Source organism: Coenobita brevimanus, chromosome 6 (assembly GCF_032717465.1).
Source record: "Coenobita brevimanus isolate Jiangsu-jjx chromosome 6, ASM3271746v2, whole genome shotgun sequence".
NCBI lineage: Eukaryota > Metazoa > Arthropoda > Malacostraca > Decapoda > Coenobitidae > Coenobita > Coenobita brevimanus.
The window spans coordinates 34,105,119-34,122,440 of record NC_136959.1 but is presented as its reverse complement, the minus strand read 5'-3'; the positions used below and the strand labels follow the sequence as shown (position 1 = coordinate 34,122,440).

General features: G+C 42.1%; 1 pseudogene; it reads left to right on the top strand.

The window, feature by feature from the left end:
* Nucleotides 1–3,320: 3,320 nt before the first annotated feature.
* Nucleotides 3,321–3,440, top strand: LOC145402915 (5S ribosomal RNA; annotated as a pseudogene).
* Nucleotides 3,441–17,322: the final 13,882 nt, after the last annotated feature.

Below are 17,322 nucleotides of genomic sequence, written 5' to 3'. Positions count from 1 at the left end.
GGATGCTTCGGGTTAAAGACATCCTAATAACAGCTAATATTTTTCATATTGTTTTAACAGAGGCAGCACTTTTGAAATGGTTTTTGTACACTTAGATACCTGCATGAAAACATCAGTTTGATGGAGAGGTGTGGTGTTCTGAATGTTTTATCTGCGTCATTATTTCCTTTTTGCTTCTATAGTTAATAAAAAGTTGTAGTTGGAGCAACACAAAACAAAAAATTATGTAAAACTTATCTTTTATATACAGTAACTCCACCTAATGTAACTGTTAATAATAATCAGTTGCGATATTATGATTATGAAGCTAATTAAGGCTTTAAAAATTCTTGCTCGGTTCGTAGTGGGTAGGTGAATTGTATGTCAGAGTGGCTCACCTCGTGACGCCCTTGTTAACAGGCAGGGATACATGAGACTGCTGAAAATACCAGCACATACTACCTGGCAATTTCGACACTGGCAAGGAGGGTCCACCTCACATGCCTTTACACACATGTGCTCCAACACCTATACCCACCCCATGCATATTCAGACAACTCATCAACCACCTACCCACTGACCTCACACACTCACATCCATCAACTCACCACCCACCGACCTCATACACCTTCCCACTTACTTGCTCACACACACACACACACACACACACACACACACACACTGCACGCACCTTAACACCCACCTGCACAACAACACACCTACCTCACATACCTTGACATCAATCTGCTGAAAAACACACGCACTTCTCACACTTTGACACCCACCTGCTCAGTCACACACCTCACACCCACCTCACACAGCATGTCGCCAAGCTCTTTTAACTCTCAAATATCTTGACATCGGTCTGCTTAAAAGCACACCCACTTCTCACACATTAACATCCACCTCACACACTTTCTCACCCACCTGCATAAGCACACCAACATCTCACGTGCATTGACACCTATGTGTTCAATTCCTGATCCACGTCGCACTTGTTCATACCCACAGTCTACCTATATAGCACCTCAGGTACCATCCTTTTAAGCCACTTATTTAATATTCTACTTATCTGCTCAAGCACTCTCATATTTAGTTGTCTCCTAATTCAGCCACTCGGCCCCAGTGCAATACTCCTCCTCCACCTATCCAACTACTGACTGAGCCACCCCAATGTATCCAACTAGTTACTTAACCACCTCAACCTATCCAGTTACTTACTGAGCCATCTCCTCCAGCCCAAGTACTTACCCATCCCCATTATTCCAATTGCTTACCTAGCCACTCAGTTACTTTCCAGCTCAGCCACATACTAACTGCTACCTCACATGTTTATCCAACTATCCCACCCTCATAGCAGCCGATACTATCTACCCAACCTCTGTACCCAACCAGGTCTTTCATGCCATCCCCCGATGCAAACAAATAACCACTTACCTACTCCTAAGTCAAATACTCTCAGCCAGCCACTTGTCCATGTATTAACCTGCCCCGTGCCAGTGCCATTTTAAAACAGTCTGACGTAAATGCATGCTCTGTGTCAGTGCCGTTTTAAAATGGTCTTGATTTCAAAAAATCATTGTGAGCACAATTTTCATGCTAGGCGCACAAAAATTGGTATGCTTGTAGGGCAGCCCTTCCTGTATCTGCCCTAAGGCGGCCTGACCCATACACCCACGTGCTCCCGCCTCACGCTCGCTCTGCCTCACTCTGCTTGTGTCAGTCATACAGTGCAGTGATGTCTCGTCGCGATCTCTCTGACGAGGAGATTCAGGACCTCCTGAGGGTTCCCTACACTGGGGAAAGTGATCTGGAGGATGACGACATGCAGGATAAGGACTACATCCAGCCTGAGGAGGAAAGTAGTAGCGATGACGAAATTCCCTCACCTAGAAAATCCAGGTATGTGGGCTACTCTAGGGCAACACGTGGTAGGAGGCCACCTGCATGTCGTCGCCTTTCACATCACGATGATGAGGAGGAAAGGGAGGAGGAAGGTAGTCGTGCAGTTAAGGGGTGATTGGGGAGGAAAAGGATTTCACCACGTGGGGAGGAAAGTGTGAGGAGGAAGCGTGGAAGATTTGGAAAAGTTCCATTGTTGGCGGATAGTGACTCATCTCGCCCGCACTCTCCCTTGCCTCCCCGTGACCCAGCTCAGCTCAGCACCTCAGGACAGTCTTCCCGTCTTCCCCACACCCAGCACCTCACGTGAAACTCTTCCCCCATTCCCCACATTTCCCCTTGCTTCCCCACAGCCCGAGGAACACGGAGGCGATGATGATGATGATGAGGAAACGACGTGGGAGTGGGAGGGCGGTAGTGACTTTGTCCCCCACATTCACCCGTTCACCCACGAAAATGAGGCCGGGTGTAGTGTACCTGAACTTCACCATACCTCCAGTAGGCTTGACTTTTTTAGGAACTACTTTCCTGTGGAGTTTGTTTTGGAGATTGTGGCCCTGACCAACGCCTTTGCTGCATTTGAACGTGGGGGAACAACACAGACACGACACAGCCAATTGTTTGAATCTGACGTGACGCTGGGTGAAATGTATGTGTTCCTAGCACTTGTGCTTTTGATGGGCATAATGAAAAAAAATCACCTTCCCTATTGGACTGTTGATCCAGTACTGGTAACATCATTTTTTGGTAAGGTGATGGGAAGGAATCGTTTTTAGTACATCCTGAGCCGTCTTCATTTTTTTGACACCCTTGACCCTGCTAATGCAAACAACTTGGACAGGATGAGGAGGATACATCTGGTTTTTGATCACCTTCGAGAGAAATTCCGTACCTCCTTCTCTCCATACCGAGACCTCGTCATAGATGAGAGTCTAGTGCTATGGAGAGGTAATATTGCTTTTTGTCAGTATATCCCCAGCATAAGACACAGGTTTGGCTTCAAAATCTTCGTGATGTGCGACTGTAAGACTGGGTATGTGCAGGACATAGCCCTGTACACAAGTGTTCAGATGGCCATAACAGAAGATAGAAGTTTGGGACTCTCAGGGACTGTGGTAAAAATGATGATCAAGGAATACCTTCATCATGGGCACATCTTATACCTCGATAATTGGTACACAAGCCCCCTTCTCGCCAGGTACCTTCACCTGCACGAAACTGTTCTGAGTGGCACTGTAAAGATGAACCGTCGGCACATGGTGAAGGTGGTGAGGAAACTTCAGAAAAATGAGGTTGTTTTTTACAAAGCATCTTTCAGGTATAGAATGTGACTAAGAAGCCAAAGACCATTATCGTGTCCCAGTTCCATCAGTGAATGTGGTAAAGTGAAATGCATTGCAAGAAGGAATAAGGAAGCAAGAAACATGTTTTCTTTCATTAGTCTCAAGTATACCACGTTGAGTACACCACTTCCCGTCCGATCAGCGAAGTTAAGCAACGTTGGGTCTGGTTAGTACTTGGATGGGTGACCGCCTGGGAACACCAGATGCTGTTGGCATCCCTACTTGTCAAGTGGGGTTGGTGGAGGATTAGTGCCCCTCCCTGTAAAAACAATCAACTCTAAGCCCTTGGGCACCCCGTTTGGGATACATGGCATCTGGCAATGAATGAATGAATATAATATCCTTGCAACAGCATTGCATCACAGCCGTGAAGTATTCCTCCTCTCGTTTGTTCATCAGCCCCTTGTACACAGCACAGACAGGGCAGATTACAAGGCAGAAGGGCAGCGCCATGTCTGGAAACCAGAACCTGTCTTGGCGTACAACGTGAATATGCGATAGGTGGATCAATCAGACGCCATGATTTCTAGCATTGACTGTGCCAGGCCCACGATGAAGTGGTATAAAAAATTATTCTTCCATCTCCTCGACATCACCGTCCTCATTGCTCACTATCTCCATGCACAGACCACTGGCATCCAAGAGACATTCGAGGGCTATATTCGCGAGCTGGTGCGGGAGATAGTGGGTGAATATGGTGAAGACAGAAGTGCTGCTCGCCACTGCCACACTGCCGCCACACTTCTCCGCCTCATCTCTAGACACTTCCCCAAAATCGTCCCTCCAAGTGCAACACGTCAGAATCCCCAGCGGAGGCGTCTCGTGTGTGCAAACAGCACTGTAAGGCCACGTACTAAGAGGAAGGACTCAAGGTATATGTGTGCCGAGTGTGGTGTAGGACTGCGTATACCCATGCTTCAAGGAGTACCACACTCTCGCTAACTATTGAGAAACAATAGTGTGGTAATGACAAGCCAAAAAAAGACACTAAAAAAGTGTTGTAAATACGAAAAAAGACGCTCAGGAAGTGTTATTATACGTACAGCATACAGTGATGACATGTAAATATTTTCTCGTAAGTGTAAGGACTGAACGTTGTGGAGTAAAGTTTTACTTATGTTCTCGTAATTGTTATAGGCCTACGATATATTCACAGTGAGAGGATCAAAAATACTCTGGTAATGTCTGTGTATACTGAAGGCATGTTGTAAATAATTTGCTGTAAGTGAAAGGGCTGTACATTGTGAAGTCAAGCTATGCATATTTTCTCGTAACTGCAAGACAATGCATTCACAGTGATACGTATAGTGTTGCATGAGTAAGTGATTTTTTCCCCAAAAAAAAACGATTTCTTTATGAAATAAGATTATTTTTGTGTGTGTGGGTGAGAAGTGGACAGAAAAGTGTTAAGACCATTCCTATACCTTCCCTGAGTCACGGTGGCGAGAATACCTGAGTTTACCTTGAATAGAAAACGGGTTTTCTCTCACCGCCGAGGGGGATTCCCCGCCCTCTCACGCCTCCCCGGGGGGGGGGGGCAGAGAGACTACGAAAAAAGCACTTCAAGCCTCCGGTGAGTTTTTTTATGGTCATATTCGTTTTTTTGACATCAAAATTTATCATTTTAGCCAAAAAAAAAAAAAAAAAAAAATTGCCCGGCCCGGAGGTGACATTTAGGGCTGGGAGTGGCCAGCACGTGGTGGGTTAACTAAGTTATTTAATCACACAGAACCGCACATACAAAATGTTTGTAGCTTTCCTGAGCCTCGTACTGCAGGAGGTAAAAAATTAGAACTCCTCAGTGCTCACTAGTGAAGCGTGTGCTCTAAAATTTATCACCATCACCACAAAAACTAACATCTTGAGAGCCGCGGGAAAGTGTAGCCAGGCATTATATCGAGCACAACAAATCAGGTTTTTGAGGGATTTTACATCAGAGCTGCCATGCGTAATACATGCCCATATTTATAAACACTGGCAGCTCCGCTCAGTAAAGTGTGTTGCGGCCACCTGCCCACTGATGGCGTGTGCAAAGTCATCTCAGTATTGGAAATTGTTTTAATTAACAAGTCTGCAATAAGAGCAAAGGGCTGACTGGGGGATCAAATGGGTAGCAGTTCTTCTTACGAGTACATAGCACCCCAGTCATTACATGTTGCTAGATCTCCCCCACTCCTACACCTAACATACATTCCGTTTCCTTCAGTTCATTCTCATTATCAGGAAATCCCATTTGTTCTTTTCCTTTTTCATAGAGCCTCTCTCTCTACTATTCTTTAGCCTCATTTGCGGTTACCGTTTAAAACCTCCTTCCTTCACCTTCTCCTCACTTCCACTCAGTGTGGTATTTCCCCTTTTCTCTTCTCGCTAACACTCCTCAACCCTTCCTGCCCCCTTCACAGCTCCATCTCTCTCTCCCCATCACTCTCCTCTCACAACCTGTCTCAGTCTCACTTGAAGATGATCCCCTGCCCTCCTTCCTACCTCTCCCTCTCCCGTGGCAACTGCATCCTCTCATTCCTTAACATTCGGCTTTGTCTCTCATATCGTCCTCTCTTCCGTAACCTCCCCCTGAATTCCATATGCACCAGTTCCCCTCTCTATATAGCAAGTCCTTCCCTCAGTCGTCTCTCTTCTCAGTCCTTCTCCTCACTCCTAATGCATCTCTTCTGTCACCTTCCAGTTGCATTGAATCTCTGTTTCCCTCCTCCTCTTTTCATTTCAAATTTCTCTTCTGTCTCAGAGACATTTACCCTTCCCTCCTCATTCTTGCAGTTTTCAATATTGTTTTATGAATTGGTTGTGTGTGTGTGTGTGTGTGTGTGTGTGTGTGTGTGTGTGTGTGTGTGATCTCTATAAGTGTGTAGCCTTTGTGTGCTATCCTTCCGGTGTCCATTTCACAAGTAGAAAGTAAAACTGTCATGGTCGAGTGTGTCCAGCATCTTCAACCACTGAACATTTTTGGCCAGCAATCAATAGTACGAAACTGTCTAGCACAAATAAACAGAGTATTGCGTTCATAACACAGGGCTGGAATTCCATTACATCCAAAGTCGTGAAGTACAGCACGACATATATGAACAGATATTGCTTTTTTTTTTTTTTTTTTTTTTCACTTTCTGTACCTGATGCTTCTAATAACGCGGCTTGTGTTTGTGCGAATTTCTAGTAGAGTGTTCGTTTGTTTAATTGCCAGGTATGTTATTATATTTCGTGGTAACAATTACACACTCTCTATAAGTAAATCTGTCTAGAGGAAAATCCATGCAATATGTAGTTAATGTGAGTGAACCCTTCTGCTTAGTTAGTCGCTGACATTCTTCTTCAGGTAACTTTGAGCTGTAAAACACTGGACGTGGACAAGTTTTTGTGCTTAAATATATAGTTTACTCATCATAACTGCTTTCTAATACCCATTTAGTTGAAAGAAGTCATATTTGGCTTCAATATAAAACATTTGAGTTTTCTCTCATTTCGGTAGATACTGTATTCAAAATATAAAAGTAATAAAAAAAATATGCAACACGTCCATTTTTTAAAAAACACTGCGTGAAAAGATTGTCAGGATGAACACTGTCGACTTGAAATGTCAGAGGCACTTCGTAAGTACATTACAACTGGAAACCAACATCTGATATCGGCTGACATGCATTGTTTGCTTTTGATTACCTGTTCCCCAAATGTGACTTCGCTAGTACTTTCTGACCCAGTTTATATGTACTTACAAACTTTTCGTGTAATCCATTATAAACTATGTTGGAGCTGTGTGTGTGTGTGTGTGTGTGTGTGTGTGTGTGTGTGTGTGTGTGTGTGTGTGTTTGTAATGAGTGCAGTAGGTAATGTCCAACACATCACTGCCTTCCTGTGTCATCTCATCTACAGTACACTTGTGTCAGCAAAAAAGGGCAACCACTTATGGCTTCACCATATGAAATGATATACATCTTAAGAACGTAAACTCTAACGTGATTAGTACGAACAATACATATAAACCAAACATTAAACAGCATATTCAACATAAATGTCATTTTGTCCTGAGTGGTTTTGTAACCGATTATTTGATTATTAAGTAGCATATATTTTGAAGGAACCATTTTGTAGTTACTCTAGTTACTCTCTGTATATAATCCAGTTTCTGGGCTTTTAAAGTACAGTATTAACAACTATCATGTTCATTTTGTAATATTTAAAAGAATTTCTGGTTATAAACTGTTGTACATAGCCTGGATCCTTTCTCAGTCCCTCACACCCTCACCCTCTCCTCTCCCTGCTCATCCCCTCTTCCAGCACTCCTTTGTTACCCGTGTAAGCCAGCAGTGTAATGGTTAGAATATGTAGCCCGCAACTGGGGAGAAAATTCGCCTCCCACGTCGAGCAGATTTTTGTACAACTTTGGATCTCTTTTCACCCTTTTAACCGAGCAGTACAACTACGGACCTGAGTATATATTCGATCGTTGCGTTTCATATTCTGTGGGATAATTATGATTTGGTTAAAATTCTCTACCTTAATGACCCAAGAGCAGTTGATAAGCATTTTTTTCTAAGCCTTCCTCACCGCCTCGTCTTCTCCCTCTGTGTATGGTCTTCTACTTTCCCTTCATTCCTCTCCCTCACCCCCATCCCTCAGCCCCGCAAAGAATGTTAATCAACTGATGTCGTGATAGTAACAATTAAAAAACATTGAGGCAGTCCACTAATCTCTCTCTCTCTCTCTCTCTCTCTCTCTCTCTCACACACACACACACACACACACACACACACACACACACACACACACACACAGAGCGCTTGTATCTTGTGGAATATAATGATGGGTATAGAACTCGGAATCTCCTCCCATCCCAAAAGCAGTTTTTTTTTTATTTCGATGAGAGATTTTCTCCTTTGAACCTATTTTTCCCTACAGACCTATTAAACCCATGGACTTATTATCATCATAAACCTATTCCACCATGTGAGCCAATTTCTTCCTTGGACCTAATTCTCCCAGTGAATTACTTTTCCTCTGAGCTATTTTCCTACACGACCTTTTTCCCTCATAGAACTTTTTCCTCCATTGGATCTGTTTCGTGAGAAGACCTCTGATTGGTATAAATAGAAAGTGTATTAGCTGTACTGTAACTTGTGTACTGTAGCCCAAATGCAGCCCTAAGTATGTAGGAAACATCCTCGATTGTTTTGGCGTTTAACACGTTCGTGTACGAGTTTTCGTTTTGCAGCTATGACTGATGAAAAAAGAAAGAACGAAATCGTTATTTTCACGGTTTGGGTTCGCGACTACCACGAAAGTTAACAGAGCTTTGTGAGCTGCTTTACAGTTAAATAGTGATGGCCTTTTGGTCTGTATGCAAAACTGGGCTTCACAAGCGTTTTTATGCTCGTACCCTTTCGTCTGATGTTTGTGACGTCTTTGGAATTTGGGCCCTCCATACATATTAAGGACGTTCATTCTTACTGATATTATCCCTTAATATTTTTTTATTAGCTACATAATTTGAGCCAGTAACATATAAGATGATACTGATACGCAAGGTGAAGTATTAGTAGGTGAGCAAGCCCAGTGAATAAAAATGATTTTCAAGCAAAATACGAACATGAAATTTTTGAAAATTTGGTCGGCATCAGACCATCGGTAGGGTTCACACACACACACACACACACACACACACACACACACACAGGACATAGAAAAGGTACCGGTACTGTTAAAAATGTCACCCCCCACACCACGAAAGAGACCTTACATGTTCATCGCCATAAATCTTCCTCTGACAGTCTTATGCTACAGTTTCATAGAAAGCTGTCACACTATCACAGTAAGTACAATTTACAGTGGAGAGCTGTTGGTGCCCTGGGAGCTGTGTGTCCCGGAACTGGGCATATTTGTTAACATTACGAATTTCCCCTGTGGTTATAAATTAATGGCAAATTTAGTCCCACCTCACGTTCTTAATACCGTGTTCCTGGCAGGCTAAACGTAAGGGTGTGGTGGAGTGACTGAGGGTGTGGTTGTGATGGATTGAGAGTGAATGGGGTCATAATGTGGGTAAGGATTAGGGCGTGTTGGATGTGAACGCTTGGTTGTGGCAAGAGAATAAGTGAGGGTGTGGTGGGGGAGAGGGTAAGGTTTTGGTGAGGATGAGAATGAGGGTAAGGTTTTGGTGAGGATGAGAATGAGGGTAAGGTTTTGGTGAGGATGAGAATGAGGGTAAGGTTTTGGTGAGGATGAGAATGAGGGTGTGGGTTTGATGGAAGAAAGTGTGAAGTTCTGGTGAAGGAGATGGTGAAGATGGGGATGTGGGTGGCGGGAAGAGCGTGAAAGTGCATTTGGGAGATGATAAGGATGTAGGTATGGTGAGGGAGAGGGTGAGATTGTGGATGTGGTGGGGAGAGCGTGTGGGTGTGGTGACGGCGTGGGGGAGGATGCTGTTCATTTATTTATTTATTTATTTTTGTGCGTGAGCCTAAGGGAGTGGTTGTGCTGTGATGTGTTGTGACACATGAAGAGAGTGTGAACAAGGACGGGAGGGGGGAGATGAGAATAAAGAAACTACTGTTGTCATGGTGTGGTGGAGGAATATTGTTTTTAAGATGTGGCTGAAATAGAATTGCATGATCATCTGTGGATGTAAGGTGATATGATGGTTGGGAGGTGCAGGGAAGGTTTAGCAGTGGAGTTGTAGTACGCTTAGGTGCCCATTCTACTCAGAAACTATGAAAATCATAGAGTTTGTTCCTGTATTAATATTAGATAGCTCCGATATGTGACTCTTCAGCATGGTTTTCATAGTTAAAAGAAGTTTTAGCGTGACATTCGCTGTCTTCTCAGTCCACACATCATATTTACACTAAATATAATACTCTTCATTCTTCATACCTCGTGCTCATGTGATGTCACCGTGTTCTCCGACATCAACTCTTCGATGAAGTGATCTTGACCTTACTTGTGCAATTGTATAGTGACCCCTGCTGTGTGGCCCTCCAGGTGTGTTAATAGAGAACTCCGTGCTTGCTCTCAGGCCCGCCGACAAGATTATCGACAACGCCCCTCCCTCCTCCTAAAAACTGTGCTAAATATATTGTGCGCGAAGTTTAGCTCACGACTAGACTGCTCCCTAATTAGTGTGTCACTGCACATTGATGTACTGCCAAAAGAATCCTGGTGCGCCCTAGCTCCTTCACCTCCGTCTCTATAAAACTGCGCTAAAAACTACAGGGAAATAATAGTTTATTATTTAAAGAAAAACTGAAAATACCATTTAATATGCATTTATCTATGTATACGTATTCCTTTCCTGACTCATTGGTAAGTCTATAAGAGGTTAAAATAAAAGAAGACGGCGGATCGGAGTTTCTTATATCCCTCTGCCCCTTCAGTATGACATAAAAATACTCGTACAGTATTACACAAGTTTGTACTGTAAATGTTATACACAGCCTTGTGCTAATGTGTTTAGCTATAGCAGTTCCTACTTCCTTTTATATATTTTCTTTAGAATTTCAATGATTCGTTACTGAGTGACCTGCGACACGTTATATTTTCCTCCCTGTGAACACTATCTTGGAGTGTTCGGGCCCCTCCTCGGGCCCGGGCCTCGGGGATTATCCCCAACTGCCTCCACTTCACCCTCCCCTCTGCCCTGCTTGCTCCCACCTCTGTTTCGCTACTCTGTGTACTCTGGCTCTGCACCCTTCAGTTGCGACAGTTAAGAACGCTGTCCCTGCTCTCATCTGTGTTGTTAGCTTTGTGTACTCGGGCGTCTGAAATATGCGGTAGAGTCACAGAGCTAATAATATGGAGAAAGATTTTACTGCCCTTCTCCATTTTTTTCTTTATCTTTCAGTGTAGTTGTACTCGTACATATGTATATATAATATTTATATATAAATGACACTTATTACTCACTGACCGTGTCCATCTCTCTGCTTATTCAGCCATCAAACACCTAATTCCAGAGTTAATTCACAGTGGTTTCTATTATCACCCGCCTTCAGCAAAGCGAGACAGTATAGTTTTTGTATGTGTGTGTGTGTGTGTGTGTGTGTGTGTGTGTGTGTGTGTGTTCTTATCTAATTGTATCTTTACAGGAATGAGTAAAGCTCGTACTGTCCCGTGTCTTAAACCATATTTCTCATACATATCATTAAATTTGTGAATTGTTTTGGCACACATTATTTCATTCAGTAGTGCATTTCACTTATCAATTGTTCTATTTGGGAAACTAAATTTCCTTACGTCATTATCGCCTCTCTTTTTACGCAGTTTTTTGCAGTGTCCTCTTGCTGTTGCATCCCCATAGGTTATGTAATCATTTATGTCTATTTTCTGCTTCCCTGATATGCATTTATATAGCATAATCATGTCTCCTCTTTTCCTTCTCCCCTGTAGTGTAGGCAGATTCAGTTTTTCTAGTCCTTTTTTGAAGCTTAGATCCCTTAAGCTTGGTATCCATCTTGTAGTGGCCCTTTGAACTTTTTCAGTCTTGTATATTTGTTTTTTGAGATGAGGACTACAGAATTCTGACGCATATTCCAGGGTTGGTCTGATAAATGATGTTATTATCTTTCTTAGCATGTCTTCATTTATGTATGTGAATGCTATTCTCATATTTGCAAGCAGTGTATACATATTCCGTGCCTTCTCCCTGATGTGGTCAGCCGGAGATAGTCTGTTATTAATAATCAGACCTAAGTCCTTCTCTCTTTCTGATATGTGTAGGGTTTTATTTCCTAACTTTAATCCCAATCGGGTCTTTTTCCACTTTTACCAAACTTGATTACATGACACTTGTCCACATTGAATTCCATTTGCCATGTATTACTCCATTCATGAAGTTTAAATTCTTCTTGTAGCTCTTTACAAGAGTCTGTGTTAGTAATTCTCCTTTGTATTTTTGCATTATCTGCAAACATATTTAAATAGCTTTGATTTCCAGTGTTACTGTCTATATCATTTATATACACTAAAAACATGATTGGTGCCAGCACTGAGCCCTGTGGAACTCCGCCAGTCACTTCCCTCCATGATGAGTAATTTCCCCTTAGGACTGTTCTCATTTTTTTTCTTTTTTCTTTTTTTTGAGAAAATCTTGCATCTAACAATACAGTTTGCCTCGGATTCGACCTTGATGGTACAGTTTCCATAAAAGTCCTTTGTGCGGTACTCTGTCAAATGCTTTCTTGAAATCTAAATAGATACTGTTCACCCAGCCTTCTCTTTTCTGTAATGTTTCTGTTACTCTATCATAGTAGCTCAACACATTAGTAACACAGGATTTTCCTTTTCTGAAACCAAACTGTCTTTCTGTTATCATATTATGTTCTTCTAAATGATTTACTCAAGCTTTTCTTATCAGCTTTTCTAATTACTTGCTTACAACACTGGTTAGTGATACTGGTCGGTAGTCGAGTGGATTTTGCCTTTTCCCTTTCTTGAATCAGGGAACAATGTTTCCCTTCTTCCAAATATCAGGTAGTTTACCTTGCCTCAAGGATCTCTTGAAAATTAAAGATAATGGTCTACTTAACTCATTTGCACATTCATGTAGCACCCAACATGAAATTTCATCAGGACCATTTACTTTTCTATCTATCTATCTATTGCCAGACGCCTCAATCCCGTTTGGGGTGGCCACAAACAAATCGCCTCCAAGTCGCCCTGTCCCCCGCCATTTCACTGACCTGCTCCCAACTTACACCCCCCTCTCATATACCTCTCCACCCCATCCTTCCATCTCATCCTCGGCCTCCCCCTCCCTCTTCCCCCCTCCACCTCACTCACATATACTCTCTTCGTCAGTCTTTCACTCTCCATCCTCTCCACATGGCCAAACCATCTCAGTGTGTTCCTCATAACGCTTCCTATCACATCCACATCAACACCACAACGCTCCTTTATATCCTCATTCGTCAGCCTGTCTCTCCATGTGACTCCACAGGCTCCTCTTAAATAACTCATTTCCACTGCTCTTACTCTTGACTTGTGTCCTTCCAGCAACGTCCAAGCTTCACTTCCATACGTTAGAGTTGGTATCACAATACTGTCATGTAGTAACTTTTTCACTTCCATGCTCACTTCCCTGTTTCTTATCACTGCTTTCAAAGAACTAGCCACCTTTCTTCCCTGCTGTACCCTTTCAAGCACTTCACCCTCCAAACCTCCATCCTTACTCATCACACTACCCAAGTACTTAAACGTACTCACATTTTCCATTTCCTCACCATCCAACCTCGCTGTACATTCACTGACTTCACCTCTCTCAAAGACCATCACTTTACTCTTCCCTGCATTCACCTTTAGATTCCGTTTCTTACACACTCTCCCAAACTCATCCACCAAGCCTTCCAGCTCCCCTTCGTCTTCACTCAACAACACAGTATCATCTGCAAACAACAGTACAGGGAGTTTCCAAACACTATCCTCTCTCACCAGGGCCACTCCAACATCCACTACCCTACCTTGTACCTCTTTTATTACCCCATCCATGTACAGATTGAACAACCATGGAGACATGACACATCCCTGTTTCAACCCAACTTTCAAAGAGAAAAATTCACTTAGTTCACCATCCACACGCACTGCAGCCTTCGCACCATCGTACATATGCTTCACAGCATTCAACAACTTCCCATCTACTCCATATATTCTTAACACTCTCCACAATCCTTGTCTATCCACCCTGTCATATGCATTCTCTAAATCTATGAAAGCCACATACAACTTCTTTCCCTTCTCTAGAAACTTTTCCACTAAAGATCTAAGAATGAATATCTGATCTACACAACCTCTTCCCTTCCTAAAGCCTCCCTGTTCTTCTCTGACTAATTTCTCAGTTCTTTCTCTAACTCTGTCAATAAGTATCCTACCATACACTTTTCCTATTATACTAAGAAGAAAAATGCCCCTATGATTACCACACACTTCTTTATCCCCTTTTCCTTTGTACAAGAGAATAATTATACCTGACTTCCAATCCTCTGGGACTCCACCTTCTTCCCAGGCCAATCTGCACATCTTCCACATCCATTCTACTACTATCTCTCCCCCATGCTTCAGCATTTCACCACACACTCCATCAATTCCTGGGGCTTTCCCCAATTTGACTTTCTTCATTGCTTCCATAACTTCTGTCCTACTGATTTCTTCCTGTCTTCTCACCTCCCTCCTTCTCCCAGCCATTCCCCAACCACTTATACTCGCATTACTTCCATCCTCTACGTTCAACAAATCCTTAAAGTGTTCTCTCCATCTGCTAACTTTTTCTCCCTTCTCCACTAGTAATCTACCATTTTTATCTTTCACTCCCCTGCTAACTTCACTTCCACCCTGTCTTACTCTTTTCACCTCTTTCCAGGACATTTTCTTACAGTCCCTCCACTATACACTCAAATTCCTTCCAAATTCCTCATCCACTCTCTTCTTATTCTCTCTTACTAATCTTTTCACCTCTTTCTTTCTACATATAACTCTCTCTTCCGCCTCTCAACTTCTTCCACGCCCCTGTTTCTCATCCATTCATTGTATGCTTTCTTTCTTTTGTGCCACAGCCTGTTTCATCTCTTCAGTCCACCACGCTGTTCCTTGCACCCCCCTCCGTCTTCTCTTCCTTCCACACACCACATCAGATGCTGCACATATTTCTTCTGTAAATATCCTACACACACCTTCCACGTCTCCCATCTGCTCCAATTCATATTTGCCCAATCGTTCCTCCGCTTCTCTCTTATACTCTGTCATTTTCTCATCCTCTTGTAACCCTTCCACTCTCCTTGCAACTACTCCTTCCTCTCGTCTTCCCCTTCTTCTATTCCTCCATCTTACTTGAATTCTAATTCTGGCCACCATCAAGTAGTGGTCAGAAAGTCCACTCCCCCAACCTCTATAAACTCTTTCATCCATTACACATCTTCGCATCCTTTCATCCACACACACATAATCAATCATTGCCTTCCTTTCATTCAGTTCACCACCCACCCTTCTCATCACTCGCCATGTATACCTGTGGATCATTTTATGCCTGAAGAGGGTATTGGCTATCACCAACCCCTTCCCAGCACAAATGTCCACTAACGCACTCCCATTCTCATCTATCTCAGCAGGCACACCCCGCTCATCAACTATTCCATCCACCTTCACATTCCCAACTTTACCATTCATATCACCAATCAAAAACACTCTCTCATTCCTTCCAAACTTATCCATGCACACTTCTACATTTGTCCAGAACTCTTCTCTCACTCTTCTAGCACGGTCTTGCGTTGGTGCATACACACACACTGTCACCCACATTTGTATTCCAACTTTCAACTTTAACCACACAATCCTTTTCCCAACTGATCCATACTGTCTTATGCTCCTCTTCCATCTTTTACTCACAACTATACATACTCCTTCCTTTGCCCTCTCATTATCACCTACTCCTGTACGTATGCCCCATCCATACTCCCTTTCTCTCACATTTTCTCCTCTCCATTTTGTTTCAGTTATTCCACATACATCCACTTTCGCACCCTCAAGCACCTGGACAATCTCTCTCTCTTTCACCTTATCGTTCGCTCCCCTTACATTCCAGGTTCCAATAACTATGTCCTTTGTCCGGTCCTTGGTCGTCATCGTTTGGTCAGTCCTTGTCCGAGGCTTATTGTTTGTTTTTTTAGTTAGTTGTTTTCCGGGGAGGGGCACTAACCCTCCGCCAACCCTTTTAGTCGCCTTTTACGACTTAATTTACTTAACTCCTCCTGTATTTCTTTTTCTGATACTTCTATATCTGGTAATATGTGTGGGCATGCTTGTTCCATATCATCCCTCTCAAAATTATTTTCTTCTGTAAAAACTGATTGGAAATTCTTATTTAGTGCTTCACAAATATCCTTCTCTTGTGTATAGGTGATCCCCTGATCCGTAATGGATTGTATTTTCTTTTACTTAGGTTTTGCTCCTGATGTAGCTGTAAAATACCTTTGGTTGATCACTACTTTTATTTATGATATCCTCCTCAAACAGTTTTTGGGATTCTCTCTTTATTCTTGTATTATCGTTTCTTGCCTGTTTATAATTGTTATATGCCCTTTCACTATTGTGTTTGTATCTATTCCACAACAAATCCCTTTTTTCTTTTGATTTTTTATATTCTGTATTGAACCATTTCTTTATTTTCTTTTCTGCTTCTTTGTGCCGTGGGATTTAATCCTGAACTCCTATTTCATAAAATTAAAATTATATATATATATATATATATATATATATATATATATATATATATATATATATATATATATATATATAGCATTTAAATCTTGTCCTCTAAGCTGTTTTTCCCAAGCAATTTCTAAGAAGTACTTCTTTAGGTAATGACAGTTTCCCTTTTTATAATTTAGGCTCTTTTTGTAACCTTCATTGCTGCTAACTATGTCATATGCAATCCTGAAGTTGCAATTAAGTACTGCATGGTCACTTTTGCCAAATGGAGGGTGATACATTAAATTTTCAGTGTACATCGACTCCTCTTTTTCTGGTGCTTTCCCTTACATGTTGCGTTAGGAAAAACTGCTGCACGAGATCCAGGAACTTTTGGTCCCAACAGCTTTCTCGGCTTATTATATCTAGAGTATTCCAATTTCTATTTGTATTAAAATTTCCAGTCAGTATAATTCTTTCCGATTTCTCTTCCATTCTATGTAATAGTGCTCTTAAACTCTGAATTGTACTCTCTGCCAGATCCTCATATTCGCCTCTTTCCCATGTGTTTGATCTGAGTGGCGTGTACAAATTGGCTACAGTTACTTTCCCTTCAGATATATTGATCTCTACTGCAATCAGTTCTACTTGTGAGAGTATATCTAGTTCTATTTCTTTGACTTTTAGATTTTTCTTTGTTAATATTGTAATTCCTCCTCCTTTAAGTTCCTATGTCTTTTCCATATAGTGTATTCCTCTAAGTTTAGGATGTCATTTGATATCCTTGGTGTTAATTTTGTTTCGGTTAGGCATATCATATGTGGTTCATTTTCTCTATAATTATTCATCTCTAATAATTTAGATACCATTCCATCCACATTTGAGTATGTCAGCTTAATAATTTTATTTATATACCTGT